Here is a 27,865-nt window from a genome sequence, read left to right as displayed (position 1 = left end):
GCATACATATACATATATAAGTTTTTAGTATTTTTTGTCATCGTTGTCGTAGTTGTTGAAGTTGGTCAGAATCCTTGCTTGTTTATTGCCTATAATTTTACTTAAAGTACCTAAATATAGCAATTTTCGAAAACCAAAATACACCATAAGGCAGGGCCAACATACATACACACACACACAAACATTATGTGTCTATAGATACATACATTCACTTTAGTGGTTTTGAAATTCACGTTTAACAATAAATAGATTTGCGATAGTGAACGTGAACGTGGTGTGTGCGATTAAAAAGTTGGCAAGAGATGATGGCAAAAATGGTTTATGCAAGGATGCATCCTTTCTAGAGGAATGTTTCACTATGCGGACTATACACATATACCTCGACTATTTGTACAGTACACCATGTGCACACAAAGGGCTTATAATATAGTTGGTTCGATGGTTGGTTTAAAGGAAAAAAGGACTTTGGTATAGTAGACATTTAATGTCCTTTTTTGTTCATCAACATATACTTACATAGACAGGGATATGTATGAAAGTATGTATGATGTTGAGTTGCGGAGAGTGCGGGGCATGTTGTTTATACTCTATAAAAGGACAAAGAAACCGCGCACCGACTACGAACGGACAGACGGACAGCCGCCGCGTATCATAAATGGCCATGTAAATCGAGTGTAAAATTTTAAAATTATGTAGTGGAAAATATTGCTATTTATATTTTAAAAGAAATAAAAGAAAATATATTTACATACAAAAACAACTCAATATAAACTTTATGATAGGAATATATGTGTGTTTGTATGTATTTACATAAAATATTGAATTCTGGAAAGAGTTGTATATTTTTATCTATGTAAGTAGATAAATATATTGCACGTTGTAAAACGGAAATGAACAATTGCTTGTGAACAGGAAGTTGAAAGGAAATCATTCAATTAACTGATTCTTATTTTTGGCCGTGGTTTTACATACAATGGCTTGAATGTGTGTGTGTATAAAAGAGAAAAATTGTAATAAAATTATTAAATTCGATGATAGAGTAATTACACACAGACAAACTTTGAAAAAGTAATAAATGTAATTCTTTTGTATAAGTATTGAAAGTATGTTAACTGATGTTTGTAGATACATACGTTTACCGGTTACAACTGGATGCTGAGTAGTAAAGTAGTAAATCGAAAAATCACAAAAAGTTCCCTTAAAAAAATCGGTGAAACTAAAAAAAAACTCTTAACATAATTTAATTTAATAAAAAAAATAGTACGCATACGCCTAAGTGTACCATAATGAAATTTTGTTTTAATAATCATAAGGCGTTTTAGATTTTGACTTCCCTTGCTAAAATATAAAACTTCTGAATCCAAGGATAAAGTACTTTAACCTAGTTAAGTCCTGTCAGCCTCAGTTTTAATTAGCATAGAAATTACTTGAGAAAGTTTGGATTCCATCCTTTTGTGAAAATCGGAAATACATTTGTTATTAGTAATTATCGCTTTTTATAAGTGTCAATCATCAGCTCGATAACCGAAATCCGGTCCTTTCCTGATACCACAAAACCGTTCGTTTATCCCGATTGCCAGCCAATGCTACTTACCAATGCTGTCTACTGTCGCAAAAGCGTATTTCTCCCCCAATTCCACTACGCATGAGTGATACTAGAATCGAAGAGACTGAACAGCTTTCAGTTCTAGTTATGTGAATCACAAACTACTTGTTGTGGAGGGATCATATATTCGCCATCGCCAAAAATACTGCTAAGTGTTAAAGTTATCTCCGATGATGCAAGAAGTTTCTAACCCCTTCAGATGTGGCTATAATCTGCAAAAGCTTTCCAAAACTCGAGTATAATTCTCATTTTGGGCTTGTTTCCCAATAACGTACTTGAGTATTTTCTATAGAACTGGAGGTGTCATGCCTATCATTGTTAAGTCGATATTCTCAACAAAAATGCTCTAGTGAAATAACCATTTGTATTCCTCCCCTCAAGCAATTCAACCATAACACCTGTACTTTTGGAAAAACTCATCAGTCAACCCTTGATCCCAACTTCGAACGTACTGTTGAAAATAGGGATTATTCTTTAGCCGCACTACACGAATGTAGAATGCTTTACCAGGCTCAATATTTCGCACTCATTACAACGTGCAGACATTCAAAACTACTCGTAATACATAAAATCCCGACCTAATTACTCGCCCAGTAGTACCCTTGGCATAATAGTTAGTGCGTTGGACTTGGAGGTTAGGACACTGAAGTCGTCAATAAAAAATGTCAATCTGTTGAAGGAGAACTACAGGCTATCAATTAACAAGTACTTGGACCGCAATATGCGGTCAGTTAATTCGAGTGACCCTAGTACTCTCCAAATCAACAAGATCTTCAGGAAAAAAACGATAATGACCTTAAACTCCAAAGAACTGAAGAGAACAGAGACGCTCTCATGACAGCGCAAAAACTTTTACATAATTGAAGATCCGAAGGAAAAAGTGGAGGCGGTGGGAGCTGCTTTCCACAAGTGTACAAGGTGAATGTTAGCATTCGCCTCAACCACGATTTGGAAAACAGAGCCCTACTTAATCACTTTTATCCTCGAAACGATATGACACAATGGCGATCTGAGAACAGTGGTTTCATGCGGTTCAATGACGATTCCTTGGCAAATGCCATAATCGCCGAGCAAACGGGACCAAGCCCCATGTTAGTGACGAAGGTTGAGCTTCAAATCATCTTCAATTCAATAAAAAATAAAAAGTCAGCAGGTGTCGATGGTATATCCAATGTTGTACTAAGACATTTACCGATGGAAGCAATTGACATTTACACCACGCTCGTCAATAATGCACTGAATAATGCATATTATCCAGTGCATTGGAAGACCGCTGTGGTTTATCCTCTCCCGAAAAAAGGAAATGACAACTCCGAGCATCAGCAAAGTTTTCGAAAAGATCATTAATGGGGGTCTGACTAAGTGGGCTGCGGACAACAAAATTATTCCGGATAAACAGTTCGGTTTCAAGGCGGGTCATGACACAATTCATGCTGCGTCTAAACTCGTTTCTGCTATCCAATGAAATAAATCAAAACTACAATGCACAGGTGCTGTTCTGGTTGATATGGAAAAGGTCTTTGACACCGTATGGTTAGAGGGTCTTTACCTAAAACTGAGCAGGCTTGGCATAAGCAAGCCATTGTTGTATATACTTTAGGATATGCTTAACAGTAGAAAAAGTTTGTTGTCAAATGTGGCAATGTAACTTCTACCACAACATTCTCAATTAAAAATAGTCTTTAACAGGTAGCGGTGCATTCGCCGATTTTCTTCAGAATTTACACCAGCGATCTGATAGATCTATGTAATTGCGTACAGAACGGCCCGAAAGGTTGAGGTTATTAGAATTCTCTTGAAGCTTGATTTCGACTGGAAACTGAAAATAAATGTCCAGAAGTCGGAGATAATTCTGTTCCGGACTCCGTTGGCTAGGGCCACGAGGGATACGTGAAAGAATGGGCGCAAGATGATCATCGTTGATCTTCACGGGCAGCCATTAGCGAGCAAAAGTGTAGTGAAGTACCTCGGTATCTGGTTAGATCAGTATTTATATTTCGACAGACATATAAATGCTGCTCTGGTAAACTTTTCCATTAAAAAAATGTTTATTAAAACAAATAGAAAAAAAAATTGATCTAAATTGTTTCCTTCCTTCAGTTTAAATATTAAAAATATTTTTTCCAAACCATCAGTTCCCAAAAAAACCACAAGAGGCAATTGCATTGCAATTACCATATTTTTTGTCTGAGTGCGAAGTAACAAATCACACAAAATTATCCATAAAAACTCAGCTGGAAACTTATTGGATCCCATTAATAACTTGGCTCTCTGGATTCATATCCTTTTTTTTTAATTTTTGGAATGTCCTTAAGAAAATAAGTGAAAGAGAAAATATTAAAATATTTGGTATAGAAAAAGCCTACATCAGCTTTATACACCTACTCCTTTCTACTCTTTAATCTCTTTTTATATCGTCTGGCGACATGCTAAGGCATTTTTATTTTAAGTAGCTTTTACTTTTCCATATCATACATTATTATATTTCTCTGAGAGCGGGTTAGTACTAAAATTTGCACTGCTGCCCTCTCTCACCGATCCATAAGTCCTTGCACAACCCTCATCCATTTATATGCCAATAAAAGTTGAGGCAGACAACATCAGGATAAAAATATAAGGACTAAAAAAATCTACAAGAAGTCAAAACAGAAAACACTAAAAGCAACAACAATACGACCAAAGAAAACAAAATAAGTAAATTCTAGAAGAAAAAAGAAAACTTAGCTTCCTTGGAAAGAGTATCATTTGTTGTTTGTTAGGTTCCTTGTATTTATTAGTTGCTCCTCTTTTTCTTACATCTTCTAATATCCTTCATTTTATATCCATTTCTCACTCTTCTCTATTTTGTCTCCTATACGACGCACGAGTAAGGGTTTACTTATAAAATCTATCTTTCTGATGTTCCTGATGCTGACGCGATGGCTTCCTTTTGCCACGTTCGCGTCGCGTATTCCTCGTCAGGCAAAAATAAATCCAATAAACCTTTCCGGTTAGCAGGTGCTTCTCTCGCTCTCTGAATCTTTCACTCAAATTGGGAAGATTTTACTTGTTTAAGAAATGAAACAAGAAAAGGCTTTTGCACTTCTCACGACAACGACGATAGAAACGAAGGACGAAGTCAACAAAGAATTTGTGGGTTCCTCTGTGTATTGGTGTCGTCGTGTATGGGGAATATTTTTTTATTTTTATAACACACGAAGATGAATTTTAGAGGCACAACAAAAAATAAATGAATTATTCATGTAACTTCCTTAGACATATATAAGATAGAATCAACCAATTCCACTTTGCATAGAAAGAATGAAGGAAAGACAAGGTGTACTGAAAGACGGAACTTTAAAGGGACTGACTTTTCTTGTTGATGCTAACATTTGAGAAGGTTAACATTTTTTTGTATAATAATAAAGAAGGAGTCTTATTGGTATCATAAATAAATATAATTTATATCAATGTCAAATTATTTCGTTTACTTATTTCTATAAATAAACACTTGAAAGGATAAAGTCGTCCTTTTTCTAGTTCCAAGTTAGTAGTGTTGGTATTTTACAACTTTTAAACTTGTAAGTTTCTTTAGAACGAGAAAGTTTTTTAAAGATCTATCTGAAATTTCAAGAAGAAAACATATAATTCAGGAATATGCATAAAATCTTTATTCGAATCGATGGTTCTGTCGATATAATTTAATTTTTGAAGATAGTTTCTTGCAAACGTTGGCTGCAAGACTGCGCCTCAAATGGTTCATTCACTGAGTCCAATTTTATCATTGTACTTCTAACATCTCGGCCAGTATGTCACAAATAAATTCTTTGGTTTTTGGGGTGTCCAAGCGGGATTGTCTCTATTGGCATGAGACTTGGTATTACCCCAATCGCAGGATTCAGTTAAGCTTGTGGCACCGTATTGTTTAAACAATTTTTCAAGCTATTACATTTAGAAATAAAATATTAGTTATCATCGCAAAGTAACTCACCATTCACAGTGACGTTGCGATTCGCATAATTTTTGATGAAATCATGGTAACTCCCCCGAAGCTTCTAGCTGCTCTTGACTACACATACGAGGGTTTTGCATTTTTACGAATCCATTCAACCTGAAGTGAGGTCCATCTCTAAATACAATTTTTCGATAAAAAATGGATCTTTCGAAAAGATTTCAAGGGTCTTTTACCAAGAACTCGGCTTTGTGATAAGTCGTTTTGCTTCATTTATTGCAACAGCGGCATTTTGAAAGGCTTTAAACATAAATTAAATAAATAAGGTAGTAGAAGACCAATTGTTGCGAATCGATAGCTCACTACCGTCAATAACTCTGTTATATTCTATGCAGCTGCTGATATTTTCCTCACTTCGAATTTTTGTTTAATGTCCATCAACGTAAATATGGTAAGAGCTTTAGTTACAATAGCCTGAAGAGACGCCTCATTAGGTTAGATAAAGTGACTAAAAAATGGAAGAAATGCGCGATGAACAAGCATTTTGATAATAATTGCTAATGATCAAATTGTATCGATTGCCGAAGTTTTCAGCGATTGAAGCTCCTATTTAACAGTCGACTGAAAATCATGACTTTGATAATATTTTGTGTCAAAACCACGGGGCATCAAGCTTTATGAAAGAGTTATGTTTCTTCGTTACTTCAGTTTCGATTTTCCACCACTATTAGAAATCAAAGGGCTTTATTTTGAAGGCCAGGGCAAAATACCGTGTTTATACATATAATCTTTGAATTCGAGACACTAATGACCGATATTACTCAAGTTCTGGTCAAGATACCGCTCAAAATGTAAACATTACCGCAAATTCGCATACTGCGAATCTTTTCGAAATGATTTTGTTTTTCAAGTCCAATTTTTATAATGTAATCAAACGTCCATCAAAATTTGATCGCTTTTTGGGTTTTATTAAGTTTTCAATGTTTTCGAAACCGAAAAAATATGCCTTACATTCCCTTAAATAGTTGACCTTTTAGTTTCTTTCTATTGGTAACACTTCTTGGTGGGATTTTTTCGACAAATTTTGAGTTGGAAAATTTTAGATATGAATATTTTAGAGCAGAGAATAACATCATTAAAATACGTTTTTTAATCTGATACTTTAAGAGACCCTACTTAAAAAAGGCCAACGCAGTAATTTTGTTGGTCTAAGTGGTGAAGTCACATCACCTTAACGTAGGATGACAATGGCCTCGAATAGCTTGTGCAGAATTTCAGATAAAACGTTTCTTACCGGAAGCACCCTTCGTTTTCAATCGGCTACCAATATTATCCAATTCAGTATAAGAAGGTGGTAATTATTGTATAGTGATTGAACGTTGCCCCGCGCCAGCCCAATATTCACTTCAAACAGTAAATTGTTCAAGGAGTTTTATACGCCCTCGGTTCTCATGTGTATTAATAGTATTTCAAATTAAAAAATTCGGAATATACTGAATGATTTAGAAATGGTCGAAGGTATTTTTAAATTTAAGGCCAGATTTCAACTCTTTTACTGAGGGCATTTGCTTTAGTTTGGTTAAATACGAGTGTAAGCCCGAGTCACCAATTTAAGATCTACAGAAGGCCGATCTTAGCTAAGCTAAACAGAATTGAACGGCTCGAATTCTTTTTCGGTATCTTACTGTAAGCGGCAATCTTTTCAGCACCCTCTATTTTAGTCTAGATAAAGATGTTCCAGCTACAGTTTATGGGATTTAAAAAAAAACAACGAATAAATGACAACCAATTTGACAGATGTCAAATTACAATATGGCTGCTTCGAACTGCATATTCGTCTATAGGAATCCAAAAAAAAACCTACACAGAATAAATTACAACCAATTTGACAATGTAGCTTTTAAAATATGGTCGCTTTAAACTGTCAAAGTTCTATAGAATCAATATTGAGAGCACCTTTATGTGCCCTATTTGATCTTGAGCTTCAAAAGAAAGACGCACAAGTTTCTACGACCTTTGCTGATATATTTTCATCTATACATATCTATCGTCCCTGTTACAGAATTCCTAATCTAGGCTGATGTCAAGTTAGTGCTTATACCATCCTGTATGGTACAGAGCTTATAAGAAAAGACAAAAACAAGAGTTTGGTGTGACAGGCATTTTTGCACCTATTTGTATGGTAGTACACACATCTACCGTTTTTTAGTCGAGGTCGCTGTTGATGTCGTTGTCGCTGTCTTTGTCTGTACTGTTTGTTTTTAGGCTTCGCTGCCGCCATAGTTGCCAACACAATAATTTCTAAAAGGAGTATTTTTTTCAGTTTTGTTTACTCGCGTGCTTTTTTGTTTGTTTGTTTTTTTGCTTTTTCGTTTGTTTGCTTTTTTGTTTGTCGAAGAAAAAATATAACACAACACGCTGCTGTCACTGTGCTCTTAAGTTCATTCATTTTATTCATTTTTTTTCTGTTTGGGATGATAGTGAATTCTTCCATTTTTTCTAGGTATAACTTGGAGCTTTGAGTCGGGAGCAGCTCACTGTGATATGGAGTTGGAACTGAGCTTTTTCTTTTAGTGGTCCCAGGATGTCATTGTCGTGTTTTGAGCTTCATTCTTTACAAAGTTTTTTTTCCTTCTTGTGCAACCTCCAGTTGCTAGACTTTTTCCAGTTTTAGAGGGAAGTTCACTTTTTTTTATTTGTGTATTAAACTATATTTATTCTATAGGGGTGGGTTGTTTTGTATCGTCCTCCTCCCTTTTGTTGTCCTGATGGTACAACAAGTATTCACAAGAGAGGGTGGAAAATATTTATATTTTTTTGTATACATAATTTTTTCTGTGTGTGTGTGTATTATCCAGCAGTTTTATTGTCAGCACGATATGGTTTCAAAAAAAAAAGGAGCGAAGTAGGAGGTAGGCGTGGGAAGAGACGACGAGTTTTTGGGAGGGGGGGTAGCAAGTTGGATAAAGAAGGGAATAACTGATGGGATTACAGTTGATTTTTTATTTTTCATCTTTTTTTGTTGTATTTTTTCTTTTTCAGTTCGCCTCGGGAAGGAAAACTAATTTTCTGTCATGTTCAACAATCTGCTATATCACTTTGAGGATTTTATTGTTATTTTCAATTTTTTTTATTATACTTATTTTATTTTTTAACTTTAACTTTTTCTTCTTGAATTTTAGTAGGTATGGAATTTTTGTTTGCATTTTTTATGAGAGTTTGAAAGTTTTCTTATGAATATAGCCTAGGTTGTTTGGATGATTAGTTTTGTGGTTAGGATATACTTTTTTTTTGTTGTTGTTGCTTTTTCTTAAGAGTTTCTTGAAATTCTGTAAAAGAATATAAAATGTATAATATACTTTAAGGAAACCTCAAACATTTTATTTGCTGTTGTTATGTTTGTTTTTTTCTTTTCTATTTAAATGTTTTAATTTTTAAAGTTGTATAGTTGTAAAGTTGAATAGTTCAATTATAAGTTTGGGATGATTAAGTTAAGTCCTTCGATACAATTAACAATTAAATTAGGTGAAATTTTTTAAAATACAAATTTATGTCCGTGATTAAAAAAAAACAAACTTTTTAGGGAATTGATAGCATTTATAAATGAATAAATCATCTTCGTGTGAGTAAGGTCCAATTTAACCCCCTATCCATTTTCCTGCAGCCCGATTGTGGCAATTATTGTACAACTTATTAACGTAGCCTGGAAATGCTCCCTTCACGGAAAATGGTGATTTTTCGATAAGATTCCGAACCATGTTTGTTTTATTTTAATGAAACAACCACCGAAAACATTTGTGGAGATCCATTGCCTTATAGTTTTGTTTTGATCCATTGCCTTGAGTTCTTGTGTTAACTGAACTTAAAAACTTTTAGACCTAAATCCTTACGTTAGATACGCTTTGGTGTTGGTTGGAGAATCGTTGGGTCAAACAGAATTGAGAGGTTGACGGAAGAGAAATGGCAGATAAATCGCCAAGAAATGGATCAATGCTTAGTCGAAACCATATACTATCAATGATTAACAAGCCACTAGATCAACTGGTTTAAAGGGTTTCGAGAAATCTATAGCCAAGGATTTCCAAATTCCTTTTGCAACTTGGAAGACCTTTTGTTCTCCTTATTGAAGGAAATGAAAATATAGAAAAATTGGCAAACAAATTCTCAATGCTTAGTCCAATTCGCATGGTATCAATGATTTAAAAGTCTTTAAAGCAAGTCAATTAACTAATCCACCAAAGTTTCATTGAAATCTCAAACAGCAGGGTGTCAGATCTTAAAACTTGTATTGTTTCGAGGTATCTATGGCCGAGGATTTCCAAATTTCTTTTGCAACTAGGAAGATCTCAGTAGTCCTTATTGATATATATCCTAACGCTAAACAAGTCATTGGGCACTCATTTGATTTTTGTAGACGACGCGACCGACGTGAAAATGAGCGGACGGAAGAAAATGTCTAATGTGGATGCCCAAGCCTGGTCATAAGAACAATGACAATATTAGGAATTTTTTTTTACTACGCACGTGATGTCTTGTCCTTGCCTTTTCGAGGCATTCTTACCTCTTCGAGGCATTTCCAGAAATCAGGATGGTTCAGGGAGGCCGTAAAATAAATCCTCACCAATCTTTGTATACCTTACCCAATCTTTCCATCTTTTCTCTAAAGCACGACGGATTTAAATTGATCCAAGTGATGTGTTTCTCGGTCTTTGCGGATTCATTACCCCATACAACTTGACCTAACCTATTGAGAGAATGCCTTATTCTAAATACAGGGTTATCCATTTCTTTTTTATTATAAAGTTTGATCGTTGACATTATGTGTGAAATACTACATCATTTAAATGACCACCATAACTTGACGAATGTTTGATTTCTTATTAATGAGAACGACGAGGAATCGACACATACAGGTCTTCGGCAATACCTTCAATTACAGCAGCGACATTTTCAATCTTACGCGCGCACAGGCCTTTCTTGGATAACCCGTTACCAAGGAGGAAATTTAAACCATTTAGTTTTGCGTAGTCAGTTTTAACAACTTGAATGAATTGATTAAAGTTTATCTTTCTATTGTTAGTAATAACGAAGTTCTAAGCTGTCAAGTGTCAAGATATGAGGGCTTCAAAAGTATCAACAGCACATATAAGGAACTACTTTAAATGAAATCTCTTATTGGATAACCCTCTTTTGCAATAGGCTTTTGATTTTAAAGTTGATTGAGTGTCAATATCCTTGTCTCAAGTTTTCTGATTCATTATTTCTTTATTGATTTTTCTTTGTCAGATTATCTTTGAAATTTCATTGGAAACTCGCTAAGTCTTCTAAGTTCTTCAAAATGTACTCTTCACTTGCAACAAAAGTCCTGTTTTTTTAATAATAAGCACACACTCAAGGGGTTATTACTACGCTTCTTATGCAGAGGCACAGTGTGAGCCCTAGGAAGAGAAGAGAGTGTTTAAAAGGAGATGTCGGTGCACATTGGTTTCGGATTCCAGAATATTGCAATGACTAGGAAAGACAGAGTGTGGTAAGGCATTCCACATTCGTGAAGTACGGCTAAAGAAATAATATTTGTATTTGACAGTACGGCCGAAGTTGTTATTAAGAAATAGATGTTACCAAGAATGTTTGAATTAAGTGACATAAATTGCTCAAATCGAACCAAAAGATTGTAAAAAGGACCTAATAAAGTCTCCATAGTAATTTCGTCTAATTTATATCAATAGCATATTAGATGCCTCTCGTGTAACCAATCAATCGAATGAAAATCAATGAGTAAATCTAAATTTATTCTGACACAAAGAAAGCAATGCAAAATTCCTCTAAGATACGAACAATAAATCCATAAATAAGTAATTTCTATGTTTTCCCATTCAATTATAAGGACATCATTTAAGAAAAGAAGCCTTTTTTCTCCCCCAACAATAACAACAGCAAAAAAGAAAAGAAAAATTACAATACCAAACCTATAAGGGTGGTAATGGTGGTAATGTATTGATTTACATAAAATCAATTTATATAATATATTTTCTTTTGTTCAAATCAAAACAAAAATTAAGGACGAAAAAAACGAAGAAGAAAAAGAAAAAGGATCCACACGTATACAATTTATACCCAACAAATTATATGTAACCAAAAAAAAAGATAACAATTCAATTTCCAATCAGAATCACAGACGAATACATTGGCAGTTTACACCCCAACACCATCATCGTATAAACCAAGCCAATGTTATCATATTTTGGTTGTTTTCAATAATATATATCGTTACCAAAAACGATGGAGACGACGAAGATGAAGACGACGACAAATTTCGTCCTTAATCAGATTCAAATGAAATTACCTCAATTAGATGTCAGATCCTTTCATATTTATACATCACCCAATGGATAAATGTCATTTGTATGTATATTTTGTTTTTGCTTGATATTGAAAATACTTAATAATCATTTCTCATATAAGAAGAACACCATACACAGGATCTACATACATCATACAAAAACAGGATACACTCTCATAGACACTGACATGACTTGCCCTACCTTCGTTGTTGTCAGTCATACTCTTTTTTTCTTGAGAATCAAACAATACAACAGCAAAATAAAAAACAGAAATACGTTTATTAGAATTCTTTTAAAAGAATCCTGCTCCTGTATCCTGTTGCTTTTGGTGTTGATTTCATATCATCATCATATACGAAGATGTAGACGATGTGAGGATGAAGGTTCAATTGTATACGAATCAGGCAAAAGCAGTTACCAGAAGAGAAAAATTCAAATTGCAAAACAACGAATATAATGATTGATCATATTTAATAACCACCATCCCATTCCCAAGGACCAAGGACGAGGAAGTCGAAAAGAAGATAACTGGTATAAAAACATTACATCAAATTCAGTTCAGCTGAATAAAAGACAGAATTAAGTCCTTTTTTTTATTCGTTCTCGATGCTGATGGAAATCCTTGTGAAAACGAAAAAAAAAATTAAGGGAAAAAAGAAAAACAAGGAAAATATTATATTAATGTGAAGTTATTGCTTTGTGGGCAAAGGATGTTGCTAATAATAATCATAATTTCCAGATGGTGGATAAGAAAAATGATTATTGGCTTGAATATTTTTTGTTATTTTTTTTCGGGGTCGTTACCAACAACCTACCCCAAAAATTATTACGTCGTCATCGTAGATTTTTTCTTAGGTATGTGTTTTTGGTCAAACTAATAATTTATTAGAATGTTTTTTTTTTTGTTGATACGCTTCAATATTTTCTCTGCGTTGTTGTAAATATTGAAGGTTGTCAAAGTGTATTTATACCCCATCAGGCAGGAGTCTTATAAACCCAGAGAGCTTCTGAAGCCCTGAACTAGAACCGGGAGGTAGTTTTGCTTCATTAATTATAACCGAAGGTAATAAAGACTTCGATGGAAATGAAGAGGAGAAATTAAAAGAAAAAAAACGAATATATTGTAATAATGGAGGGACTTCGTCCTGGCTCCTTTGGTTGATGGGGGTTTTCCTGATACCAAAGTACATAATCTTATAAAATGTGTGTCGTCTCTTATTTTGTTGTTTCGATCAATATATTTAATGCTTTATGTTATATTATTATTCATTTTATTTGTATATCGATAATTTTTATATTTTGGGGTTGATTTTTTTGGTAAATAAGCTTGCAGCCATAAGAAATTTAGATATAGAATCCTTACCCCAATAGACATACTAGAGAAATGTATATTTTTTGTTTGGTATGTTGGTTGTAGTGATGATAAACCTTAATGAGATTGAATGTGATATAAACATTAATTGTGATGGTTGTCCGTTGGGGTATAAGATTACATTATAATGAAGGAGTCTTGAATGGAATGAGGTATTTTAATTATTATTATTATAATCATTTAATTTTTATTATGACAGGCAAATATTTAGTGTTTAAATTGAAATTGACAGTCATGGTCGTCTACTAGGCTCACAGTTGGTTTGATGTCTTCTTAGGGTATTTTTGTATGGTTTATTGAGTATTCTACAAATATTTAAACTAACTTTTTAAACATCTAATTGGGATCCTTATGAAAATCCTAAATGTGATCTAGAATTTTTAGCCAAATTTATAAAATAAGTTTATAAAGTTGATTACATGTAATCATCTCCTTTTGGAATACTAATTAGCATATTGACGGATATCCAGCTAGTAACGATTCCGTCAAATAACTTTTGTTTTCAAAATACTAAACATCGAGTGTAGCTTCGGCCTTGTCGTACATAGCGCTGTCCAGTTGAAACAAATGGTTGCCAATATCATCCTCTTCAAATTTTGTGATAAAAAATTTGTTCAACAGGCCCGATAACAATCACCATTAACTATAACGGCCACTCATTGCTCATTTTCGAAGAAAAATGGCCCAATTTTGCCTCTGGACCGAAATCCTCACCATAAAGTGAATGGTTTTTTCAATGTATGCGTACGGTTTTTCTGTGCCCTAAATTCGACAATTTTGGTTGTTGACAAACCCGTCAAGATCAAAATGAGCTTCATCTGAAAAGATGATTTTTTTGTCAAAAGTCGATCGCAGGCAATATTTCCCAGCGTTGCCCATTAACGAAATAAGCACTAGTTGAAAAAAACGTTAGATGGCGGAACCTTCCATTCAAAATTTCTTCAAGTCGTCTTGCAGAGTCAACCTCTAACTTATTCGCAGATTATTTTAAGAAATGTTTTTTAAGATTTCTCTTCTGCAAGCAACTCTTCTCTGATTTCTTCTAACACAGAGGAATGCAGCCACCTTGAACTAAAAAAATGTAAATAAGGTAACACGACAGTTCGTTGATAAATATGACTTAGTGACATTCAACTCTAAACAATTTCTGTGTGCGAATCATTTCAGGAATGGAAGGGACGTACAGGTTGTGCTTTGAATCCGAACAGCTTATTTAACAAATCACTTTCCATGAAAAGAATAATTCTTGGATAATTTGTCAATTCTTCTCAAAGGCACTAACTGTAGGTGGCACAGGCAGGGATTGAACCCAAGACTTCTAGCATGATAGTCCTACGCACTAACTATCATCCTATACCAATCAATTTTTCGATGTCTGAGTCCTGAGAAAAAAATCATCTTTTTTCTTGAAAAAATGTGTCTTATGTTTCTTATTTATTGTTTATTTTTAACGTGCCTTTGAAAATTTCAAAGTTTCAAGATCTTTGCAGGTACTTATACCTAACGCCAGTGCATGAAAACCGATTTAAAAATTTTGCTACGAATTATCATGCTATCGCGAAATTGTCTGCTATTCCTAAATTAGTTGAATACAATTACTAATTCATTCTCTATTTTTTGTTTGGATGCATTCAAAATAACACTCTCAAGTCGATTTCGTCTTTTTACAAACTTTAGCCAAGCATTTGAATCATTTAATTCTTAAAATTCTTCTGATTAAATTAGGTAATAAAATTGGTCTTTCGTCATATTTCAAATATAAATATTGTTTTTATTATAGCTTCATAATCAAGAGTAACCCTTCAGTTCAATAATAAGTCAATGCTGGTGTACCTCAAGAGAGTCACCTTGGTCCATTACTGTTTATTTAATTTATTCTATTCAAATTATGTTGGAAATGGTGCAATTCAAAATTGTGTGATTTTAAATATTGACAAATGTAAGAATGCAATATAATAAATTATAACTCTGTGTGGAATTCGTCACTAGCCAACCATTATGGAGCAGCATGAATTCTCCATGGTCATCCTGCACAAACGGACCAGATTGGCAGGGATTCCAAAACTAGACATGGTTCTATACAGCTCGTTTCTGTAGATTCTGTCATATGCGGCCTTGAAATCGATGAAAAGATGATGGGTGTCGAGCTCAATTTCGGTCGTAATGTCAAGTATAGAGATTCTTTCTTAAACCGCACATCGAGAATGTAGAATGCTTTGGCCAACTCTGCTTTTTCTTCTTATTTTGATGTTCAGAATTTTAAAACCAAAGGGTACCGGTATTTCCTCTTAAATACTTCCCTAATTTCCAACTAAATTAAACTAAATATAAAATAAATGGTACAAATAACCCCTAATACAAAAAATTGAACTTTGGCTATAACATTCCTCTTAATCAAATAATCAGTAAATTTAACAAATTATTCATATTCTTTGACTTTTAAAATGACAATCTAAATTTGCAAGCTTTAAATTTATTTTTAGGTTTGAGTTTGTTTGGTATTAGTTTTGTAAAATTAAATGTATTGAAAGTCGATATCTCTGCCGGATCTTGAGAGAAATGGCCTAAGAAAAAAAATGTATAGCGAACGTCATTAATACTCTTAAGACCTTGAAATTTCTATAAGTTCCAGAATTTTCAAAATTTTAAATCGTACCAATTATAATAACAACTTCAGGACTATTTACAGCCGTGGGAATCACTTGATTCCAAGTTAAAAAAGAAAGGGTTAGTTACGGTTTCGTATCGTTTTTCGGCAAGGGTGAGTTCCATAAATCAGATAAATAAATAAATCAGTGAAACGATTTCTTATAAACGAAATAATTAATTAATAAAGCCCAAGTTGGAAAAGTAATGAGTAAAATACATTCAAAATACATATTTCTTTTTACAAGTATGAACGTTTTGGACAACCTTTAAGATTGAGATAAAAACAAGCATTTTACTTCCTTTTTCCTTTATTTCTTGAATATAATTTTAATGAATCTATTCAACAAACCAAAACTCTAAAAAAAGCAATCTGCGTCTTCCTTTAATTCAATTTTCAATTTTGAAAAAAAAACTCTTAAAAGAATCGTCATCTAACGCTTAAAGAAAAAAAAAAAACGTCTGTTTTTCTTTTCCAAACTAAATTCCTTTCAAATAACGAGAGAAAAAAACAAAAACTTTTATAAAACTATAACGTAAATAATTCCAAAATATAAAAGTTTTTGTTTTTTAAATATCAACAAAAAGAATCGTAATTAACATCCACTTAATTCAAATAGTTTTCACCATCAACCCAACGATATCACCATCAGCCAACAACATCAAATTGTCAAGTTTTGTATAGTTTATCCTTAAAGCTTATTCACTGCCTCCACCAACGATGACGACGATGACTGTGCCCGCCTTCTGTTGGCCGCCCTCTTAATTCCGCTTATGATTAATGTGCTTTTATCTTTACAGAGGAGCTAAAGGGAAAGTTATACCCTTACTGCCCTTTTGTATAAGAACTTTTTGTGATGTAAATAGTTTATGTAATAGTTTTTTATTTTGTTTACACGCCTTCAAAATTCCCATTTGCAATCGAAATGTTGCGAGAAATCATAAATATTTTGTATGAGTGTGTATATATGTAATCTTCCCAGGAAGCAAAGGACGACAAGGACACCCTGAAGAGACATTACGATCGCATTAAAGTCTTTTAATTTTATTTTTGCTGCCTTCAAAAAGATTTGAATTTCTCTGTGTTGAATGTTGGAAAAGTTTTTTAATGCCTTTAAATAGCTAAAAAGCTTTAATCAACCAAAGTCGGGAAATGGGCTAAGAGTAAGGATTTTTAATTTGAGTTTGGTTAAATCTAATTAAAATGTTAATATATATAAATTACGTGTCACTTAACCGATTTTAATCAAATTTGTAGACCGTGTACAGTTTGATCTAACTTGAAAGATAGATTAGCTTATATCTCAATTTACGATCGTAATATTTTTGTATCGCAAATTATTTGTCTTCTATTTGACAGTCACAATTATAAACGATTCTCCTGCGTGTATTTTGAATCCATCTAAATTATCAAATGGTACACGTTTGGTTACCAAAAAGATCACCGGAAATATTCGAAGCAACCATTTAAACTGGAAAGTTTAAAGGAAAAGTGGTCATATTGCCACGTATTCCAATTAAACCTTCAGATTCATACCCTTGAGAAAGTTGCAGTTTCCAGTTGGCTGAATAAACTTGGGTTTAATTTTCGTTATGACTAAGTCATAGTCAACAGGGATTTAAAATACCAAATAAATAATTGACCATTTTGAAAAATGTGTTTTTAACCAACATTTCAATTAATAATAACAATTTGTACAAAAATATTGTCAAGAACTCTGTCATAATCTCTCTTTTTTCTGAAGGACATTTATAGGTGCTTTTCGTCTTCTAGTGCAGTTCAAGTGTTCATCAGATTATACTACTTTACCATACCTAATAGTTTCCAGGTTAAAACTCAGTTTTCTAATATTCAACTAGCACTAAACTCAAGCCCCTTAACCACAGAAAGCTTTTACTATTTTCTACTACTTAGTCCTTTCCATAACTTTGATTTTTTCCACATTTCTAAACATTTTACCTTCAATTGTTTTTTGTTTTAGCTTTTTGATTTTTATTTTTCAAAGTTAAAGTTTAAGTTGAAAATTAAAATTTGTTTTCACAAAGTTTTCTATTAGCTTGAGGCTATACCCACACCACAAGATCACAGTTTAAAGGAAAATAAAAAAATAAGAATCTAAAAAAAAAAGAAGTGAAATGACACTAAATCACTTTTTTTTTATTTATTTAATTTTTTTCTTTATATTTTTTTATTTTTAACGGTATACGCGTTTTATATCAGTCGTTGAAAGTAAATTACAAAAGAGAGGACGAACATTTTTAAAACTTTCTCGCGGGCTTAAAATACAAACAACAAAAAAAAAATGCTCGCATGGGAAATTGACTTCGGGAAAAGTTTGTTGTTATTCACTTTTTTGTTTTTAGTTTATTTTACAAAAAATTGATTTTAAAATATGTTTTTTTTTTTCGTTTGCCCTTCTACTTTGTTTAAGAACTTTTATATTTTTTGTTTTGCAGCATAGTTTTTTTATACCTACGTGTGTATGTGTCTGGATAGTTTGAATGGAGGATTCAATTTCTGTCCTTAAAAATGTTTTTTAAGTTGTCAATGAGACCTGAATAATTTTGGAATTGGAAGTCCTTGAAAAGTTTTTTTGTTTTGTTTTTTGTTTATTTTGTTTTATTCAAAATTTCAAAAGTTTTGAGTCATCTCCGTTTTCATTGAAAGCTTAAATTGTTGATAAGTTAATGTAAGGACAACGTTATCCATTTGTCGGTTTCAAAGGTAAACGTAAATAAAGCACATATAAAATACTTTTTCTCATTATTTTTCTTTTTTGCTTGAACGTTGGCATCATAAGTGAAAAACTGCATCGTTTAAATTACCACCACGCGAATTTTTTTCACGCATCGATTCTTTTAAGGTAATTTTCGACCCCTTTTTAAGACATATTGAGCAGTATATCAGCCAAAACTTGACGAATGTTGGTTTTTAAGTGCTTAAGAGTTAAAAGAGTATCTAAATCTTTATCTGAATAAAGACGTCCTTTGGTTTAGTCCCATAAAAAAGTCCAGTGGTGTTAAATCCCATTATATTGGTGGCCAGTTAATATCGCAACAATAAGAAACTACGAGCTAAGAAATGCCTCTTGCAATAAAGCCCTATTTGCTCGAGTTGTGTTGCATGTGACACCGTCTTGTTGAAACCACATATTCTCCAAGTCGTATTCTTCAATAGCAGGCAAAAAAGTCGGTTATCAAATGACCATAATACCAATCATACCTCCGTACCAAAGAGCGCAAAAGTTTTTTTTTGAGACTTGCTAATAAAGGTGTCCTTAGTGTATGTATAAATTTTCAATAATAATTCCAATAATTTCGAGGCTTGAGAGTCGTTTTGAATTTTTTTTAATAGCGGGTTATTTTGAAAATAAGCATGTTTTTAGCTGTTAGAAATCTTGACAGACGATCAATGCCATACCCACTTTAAACGAAAATGAAATCTTATATTAAATGAGAAGCTTAACACAAAATATTCCTTTTATGTTTAACTATATTTCATTACTTAAGCAAGTTTTTTAATAGACGTTATGTCCAAAGTTCAAGTTATTAATCCTCTCTAAAATATAACATCTAACCACAAAACACTATTAAACTATTTTGCTCTTTTTGAAATTAAAACAATTTCTCGCATCTTTTAATCCTATATATTTTCATTTGAATAAAAACTTTTTTTATGACTCGTAAAAACAAAAATAAATAGTAAACGTTAAAACTTATCCTTTCCTAAAACCCCATATCAAGGAAAAAGAAAATACCTCAACCATTTAGAATTAAATTTGGCCTTATATTTTTTTCTTTAACAGATCTATGCCTTTTTTGTTTACCACAGTCCAAAAAATAAAAACCCAAAAAAACAAAAACCTCAAACAACAAATATTAAAATAATAAAAGAAGTAATTTCACTTTTACTCTCGATTAATCATAAAACCTCAAAACATTCCCCAAAGGTCATATTTCGAAAGGCTTTATACACACAACACTCCAAACAGAAACAAAAAAAAAATCACACACACACACACTGCAAAAAAAACCCTTAATCCTTTATACTCTTAACAGGAGTATTAACTTAATTTACTCCTAAAAAAAGTCAATATTTAAATACTCTCATATTAAGTTTAGTAAACAATTCTTTTATGTTCCTTTATTTTTTATGTGGACCATGAACCTTTAACAAGAATCAAAAAGAACAAACTTTAAATTCATATTCAAGCAAAGTAAGAATACAAAAATTTGTTTTATTCCACACAAAATATTCTTTATAGGTATGTTGACCCTTCTCCATCCCTCCAAACCCTTCGACTTAGCTCCGACATCTCACCCACGACGACGACGCAATACTCTAGCCCCTTTAACATAGTTACACCATATTCTATATTCTTTTGGTGTATAGTAAAAAGAAAAATTTTATATAATAAAACCATAAATGTAGATATTTTACGAATAATATAAAGCACAATGGTTAACAAGTTATAAAACATCCTGTAATCCTTTTTGCAGGATGCGATGAAGCTATAGAAGGAGGTTTGTAGTTAGACCCATACAAACAAGGCGTAAGGGTCCCTCTACTCTACTCTACCAACCCAACCATCATCATCGTTGTCGTTCTCGTGTTTTACTATATGGGTATAGTAAGTTGTTAGAAAAGTTATACTCTAACTCACATTGTATCAGAGGAGAACACAAAACATTTTCTGTTATACCCGGGGGGCTAATAGATCCTTTCACATAGCCTTAACATAATTTGTAACAATTATACCCACTTCCTCTTCTTCTTTTTCTGTTGCACTCGTGCTCTTCGCTTATGACGATGACGACGAACAGTGGTGTTCCTGTTCATATGTACCACCTATACCGCTATACCCACCTTCGTAGAGTAGAGAGGGATAGGTACCAGTGTTTTTGTATTATTTAAGAACTCGACTCATATTTCGTATTATACAAGTCTTTATTTTCTACGATGTATTTTACCTACACTCAATGTCACTTGATTGAAATCCTTTTTGCTCTGTTTGATTTTAAGGCATGAATACAAAGTTTTTATTGAAAAATTGTTTTTATTGAAATTGTTGGTTAATTTTAAGGCCACTTTTCAACTCTATTAATTTATAAACTATGCTATGCTTGAAGGGATGTTTTTAAGTTTTAACTTCTGACAGAATTTAAAGAAATTTTCATTTCACAGAAAAAAAAGTTGTCATATTAACAATCATCGATAGTCTACTTGAACTTTGGCCAAATTCTTATTTTCAGAAAAAATTGTCATATTGACTACCGCAGCTGTCATATGGACTGCGGTGGTTGTCATATTGACTACCAAAATTGATTATCGAGAATTGTTACATTGACTATCAGGTAATCAAACTTGATTACGGTCTACAGCAAAAATTATCATATTGACTACCGCAGTTGTTCTATTGACTACCGCAGTTGTTCTATTGACTACCGCAGTTGCCATATTGACTTTTACGGTTGACATATTGACTACCAAATAGTAGGTAAAAAAAAATTCAGATCCCAAAATTGGCAACCGAGAATTGTTCTATTGACTATCGTGGTTATCGATTGGAAGTTGACTACCAAAATGTCAGTAAGATGACTTTTTTCGTTCTGTGTAGAACTTTTAACAGTTAAATAAATGAGTTCCTTGAAAATTTCAATATTTCGAATCCAAATTGGAATTTTTATTTTTTTGAGTTAAAAATCAAAATATATAAAGTGTCTTCAATCAAACTACACAGAGTGTTTTTTATTATAGTGGTCATATAATATGCGGTGTTAATAAATCTCGTTAATAAAATTCTTCTTTTTTTTACTTTTTACGTCATTTCTCATATCTTCACGTTACTCTTAACACATTGCGCCGAGGTTGGTCGGCGTAGAAAGACGTTATGCGTAAATAAGTTGGATGGTGATGTAGGCGTTATTAATTCCTTACAACAGAAAAAAAGGATTAAGGGTACAACAGAGATTTGTATACACTTTTCCAGTAATAAAATGGAAGAAAGTAGAACAAACTAGAAGTCGAAAAATTATATAAACATATAAATTAAATACGTGTGTGGTGGAAGTAAGATGTAGACTTTTTGTAAGGGAAAATGTTGATCTTTAAGGACTTCAAATCGTTACATTAATATACAAACAACCAAATGGTAGCCTCGGTTAACGGTTGTAGTACTTAATAATTCTACTTAGGAGGGGCCAAAAAATATGGTGTTAGATCACAAGACTAGTTGCTATGATTTACGCCCAGGAAACCTTCCTTGCTAAATTGCGACAGTTTCGTTGCTTGTGTGGTGCGAGGCGCCGAGTCGTTTTATTACACACTTCTAATTTCGGTAATGTAAAGAAACCACACAAACTTGGCAAAGTTTTTCAAAATCTAACTTCAAAATACTGAAAGCTTGAAAAGTTGACATCTTCAAAGAAGACAGCTATACAAATAGTGGTATATTCAACATGAAACCACTTGTTGAAAGACTCCTTACAATACGGCAAGTAAAAATACAAGGATGATCCTACACTGATAACATCCCATTTTGCATTTTCTTAAAGTTTAACAAAATATGTGCACAATAATTTTGTTTAGCATACAAAAAGTTTGAAGGGAATATCCTTCTTGAGTCAAGAGCTTAGAATTTTGAAAAACAAAAAATTGGCTATTGATTTTTTTCTAAAAACTGAACTGAAAGCTAACAAAAATATTTTTAAAAGAATAAAATAATTATGAACCCATGACTTTCAATTTTTATCAAGATATTGGTGCCTAAAATTAGTTTTCAACAATTTTGTGCATTCTTTTTTTTTAAGTTTTTATTTCTTGTCAGAAAAATTGTAATTTTGATTTTTCTAAAAAAAATTATCTGATGTCAAAACATGTACTGGAGTCAGTAAAATGTTCTACTTATTTATAGTAAAAAAAACACATCAATTTCTTGGAGAGTCCTTTCTTCATTTGTTGGTGTTTTTATATTAAAAAAATATGTTTAAGCCGAAATCTCTGCCGGTTCTTGAGATATGGTAGAGGAAAAAGGTATTTCCAACATTTCCACGTATGAAAACACAGAATCATACATTTTCTAAAAACCTTTGGTTTAGATTCTAGGGACTTAGAAACGTCTTTTCAACTCATGTATTTAATTGTATAAGAAAAAACAAACAATGTGTAATCCATTTTGAGGTTTTAAAAGTATTCGGTTGTAATTTGACATTTGTCAAGCAAAGTTGCTAAACCAATTTTTTTTCACGCACGTTAAAAGTCTGACATTTACAAAAATTAATAGCTTAACTATCGCACAACTTATACAAATTGTTAAAACCTACTACAAAAATGGTGATTCTGCCACAGCCACATATCGTGCTTTAAGAGAAGAATATGGTTTACATAATCCATCAACTACGGAAGCAGTTTTCAAAATTGTGAAGAAATTAAAAAGACTGGATTGGTTACAGATATTATAAGGCATGTCCCTCATCGTTTCGCTCGTACCACTCAAAAAGTCGCTGCTGTAAGTGTAAGTGTTGTTGAAGACCAGAATGTGTCCATTCCACGTTGTTCTTAGGAAAAAGGAAATAATGGCTTATTTTGAATTTGGATGAAGTGTCTGCGGATTCAGAATCCACACACTTAGGCCAAAAGAGAAGGCCCATAGTGATACCACATGAATCTAGATAATTACTTCCCACTAGTTGAACCATTTATGAGCTTGTTATAAAGCGAAGAAGATATTTGATATCCTTTTCAGATAGTTCACTGGGTTTATCAAAGGAGTAAGAGATTGTTTCCTCATCTTCCTCGTCCCTACATCTTCTGCAGAAGTCATTTGAGGCTACACCAAGTCGTATTGCGTGTCTGTCTATAAGAAAGTGTTCCGTAAGGACACCTGTTAGAGAGCTAATATGAAGTCTTTAGAGCGCTTTAGGTCCAGTGAAGACCATATGAGTTTTGATGTCTCTGTGGCCTGGCATCCAACAGAGGTGAATGTTAAATTGCTGCGCCATCTCCATAAGAGATGATCGACAATCAAGGGCCGTTTGAGATTTGGTTGAGACACCGTCAAGAGATTTAATAGCAGCTTGTCTGTAGGAATAGATTCCTTGAAGTTTTTTCCAATTTGGGCTTTTTGAATAGTGTAGTATATGTAATTTGGTATGGAACCAAAGAGGTTCAAAATGATGGAGTGCCCCACATTGTTGTTGGTCCATTGAGACGAGGCGTTGAGTCTTATAGCTGTACTCGCTGCCACTTTTATGCTGAATAATTCGAGGGGTGTCAGATGGAGGAGAGTGTCTAACGCTTCTAAGGGTGTGGTTCTTAACGCTCCGCTTATGCAAAGACATGAAATGCGTTGAAATCTGCTGAGTTTGTCCAGATGCTATAACATCTCCAAAAAATCACTGTTTGGTGCAGCTCTTCGAAAACGACGATGGAACGACCATCACCGTCAATTCGGAGCGTTATGGTCAAATGATAATCAAATTTGTTTGTCTACTTTGGAAGAATATATGGTTTCAATTTTTCCTGTCTCCGTAATTTATCGTCGTGGCGATATTAACTGGCTTCCAAGATTATGCTATTTGACACAGCTGGACTTTTTCTGGTTGCGACGCGAAAGACCGTGTTTATGCAGATAAACCTTTATCTTTTGACCACTTAAAAACCAACATTCTTCAAGTTATGGCTGATATACCGTTCAATATGTGCCAAAAAGTGGTAGAAAATTAACTCAAAAGAATCGATGCTTGCAACAGTTCGCGTGGTGGTCATTTAAATGATGAAGTGCTTTACATTAAATGGCAACGTTTAAACTTTATAATACAAAAAAAACTTCTTAAAAACTATTATTTTATGTGTTTTATTTGCTTTCACGTTTGAAACCACATACGGACGGATTTACTGTTGACAACCAACGCAAACGAATAAAGGACACCGAACTTCGGATATGCACGTGGAATGTTAGACCACGTGCGGCCGAAGAATTAGCGGAGGCCCTAGAACGATATAAAGCAGATATCACCGCCATCCAGGAAATACGATGGGATGGGCCGGGAAAAAAGAGGATGAAAAACTGCAATATTTACTATGGTGACTGCTACCACGAAAACTAACAGCGCTTATTTGGATGCGGATTCGTCATTGGAGCCAGACTTAGGCAAGAAGTCTTGAGCTATAGGTGCATCAATGAGCGCCTCATGACCATACGCATCAAGGCTAAATTCGGCAACATTAGCCTGATATGCGCGCACGCCCCCACAGAAGAGAAAGTCGACAACACCAAAGATATGTTCTTCAAACTCTTAGACAAAACATATGAGCAATGCCCTAGCTACGATATTAAAATAGTCCTGGGCGATTTTAATGCCAAGCTAAGAAGGGAAGACATCCTTGGTGGAATAATCGGGAAGAACAGCCTGAACGACAACACTTCCGACAATGGATTTAGGCTCATAGATTTTGTTGCGGGGTGAAACGTCGTGGTAGCCAGTACGCGTTTTCCACACCTCAACATCTATAAAGGGACTTGGACTTCTCCAGATCAATCCACCGTCAACCAGATTGACCATTGCGATCGACGCCAAAAACGCTTCCAGCATTATGGATGTACGAACTTTCCGAGGAGCTAACATCGACTCGGACCACTACCTCGTTGTAGCCAAGGTAGCACTTCGGATTTCCAGACCCAAGGCGAAACAGGGTGGTGCTCGGAGAAAGGTACAACGTCGAACGGCTACAATCACCAGCGATCGCCAAATCCTTTTCCGACCGAGTTAGAAGTAACCTCTCTCGAAGTTCTCTGCCGCCAAAACAATGTATCGAAAACCAGTGCCAACATTGCCAAGATGCAATTAGAGAAGCCGCCCCTGATGTGCTGGGTTTCAAATAGCCACCAACAAGGAACCCCTGGTTTGATGAGGAATGTCGGCAGGCAAATGCAGCCAAACAACAGGTACACAAAGCGGCGCTGCATTAAAGGACGAGAGCTGCTCGTGAGCTCTATGAGCAGAAGAGGAGAGAGTAACGCCGACTTCTCAGAAGAAGCATGAGAAGCGTGCGGTCGAAGATGTTGAGAGGTATAAAAGCAGGAATGATTTTCGAAAGTTTTATGAACAGGTGAAACGAAATTCACAGGTACATAAACCTAGAACCGAAGGCTGCAAAGACGAAAGTGGAAACATCATAGTGGAACCGCAGTCAATGCTGAGGATATGGAAGGACCACTTCTGCAGACTGTATAACGGCGACAAAGAACTGAATTCCGCTGTCAGGCAGGATGACCCATTCAATATAGACGACGAAAGCCAACAATCCCGTCCCCCCGACTTAAACGAAGTAAAGATTGCCATATCTAAGTTGAAGTCTAATAAAGCCGCTGGAGCAGATGGCTTGAATGCCGAGCTGCTTTAAGCTGTAGCTAGGGACCGAGCTAGATGGAGAAGTTTGTTGGGTGAGGCCCTAGTTCACACAGGACTGTAATGCCACCTTAAGTAAGTAAGTTTGAAACCACAAAATGGACAACTCATTATTAAGATCCTTAAACAAAAATATTGGTACGATGTTTTGATTATTAAAAATGTATTGTTTATCTACTTGTTTTATATTTTTTTTTGCTTTAATACAAATAAAATATCGCTCAAAATTTAAAGTCTTAAAACAGACAAAACAACTTTAAACCTTTTAATACTCACTTGGGATGTTTATTAACTTGTTGCCACTTCTTAAAAACGATGTCTTCAATGTCTGTACCAATTTTCATCAATGTTAAAATTTGTCCTTTAGTAACAAATGTTTGGTTTAATTGATTTAATTAACATCGACTGGAATTGTTTTAAATATGATTGACTTTAAGAATTTATTAACAAAAATATGTAACGTCATGGTCTTGTACATTTACCCGTTCTACCCTCAGTGAAAATGACGAGCTATATCCTTTTTTTTTGTAATTAAATCATGTCTTTTGTAAATGAAATAATTGAACCGTTTCGTCTTCGAATAATGTTTTCTTCTCTGAACCATAAGTAAGTGAAAATATCAATCACTCCTTCACCACTTTTAAACCAATCATTTCAGCTGCACTCTTTTCAATTCTTCACTTTAAACAATCAAAAATCGAGGGTTCCAAGAACTCAAACTAATTAATTAATTGTTTTCTGAAAAAAATAAAAAAAAGGACTCTGCCTTACCATCAGTTATGACAGCGCCAGACCGTCAAGAAATCAAATTCATTTCATTATTTTTATTTTATTTCCCTCTAAACATTTCACACCTCCCAATTGCCATCACTTGCCATAATAAAAATATATATTATCGTCCTGTCGTTCGCTCGTTCGGTCAAGTCAAACCGTTTTAAAATTCTTCTATTTCGAATCGTAAAGTTCTCGAAGCGTTTATACTTACATACCTACAAACACACGTACATACATAGATATATAATTCTTTTCATTCCAAATAATTGACAGAGCAATAAATCACTTTTGTATCAAAATTTTAGACATTTTGGCTTTCATTCCAGTTGAAATGTTCCTTTTTTCGAATTATCCTTATAAAATCGATTTTATTTTATTCTTATTCTTTCTGTCTTGTGTTTTTCTTCAGAAAACCTTTTTATCCTCTTTTTGTTATGTATTAAATTAAAGAGAGTGAGAAATTCACAAGATGGAAGAAAAGCACTCAATGAGAAAAATAAAATTGATAATAATTTTAAACTTGGACTTTCTGTGTGTTGGTGGTACGAGTATATTTGTTTTTGTGTCTGTTCTTGAAGGATAAATACCTTCACTATAATTTTGTTCTGTTTTGTTTTTTGAAAACGACAGCTCCATATTGTTAGACAAATAAATATAAAAAAAATATCCTTAACATTTTTCTTGAACATACTTCAAGCCAAGGATCAATTTTTGTTTTATTTTTATTTCATTGAAAATTTGTCTTTATTTTTCTCCTTAAACAACAACAAAAATTAAATTTT

At 33.7% G+C, this 27,865-nt stretch overlaps 1 protein-coding gene across 4 annotated transcripts in view; it reads left to right on the top strand.

Moving 5' to 3' along the window:
- LOC129951096 (nephrin-like) overlaps window positions 1–27,865 on the top strand; it is a 556,044-nt gene that overhangs the window by 320,916 nt on the left and 207,263 nt on the right. The window lies entirely within an intron of this gene.

Source organism: Eupeodes corollae, chromosome 3 (assembly GCF_945859685.1).
Source record: "Eupeodes corollae chromosome 3, idEupCoro1.1, whole genome shotgun sequence".
NCBI classification, from domain to species: Eukaryota; Metazoa; Arthropoda; class Insecta; order Diptera; family Syrphidae; genus Eupeodes; species Eupeodes corollae.
This window is presented reverse-complemented; position numbering and strand designations above follow the sequence as displayed.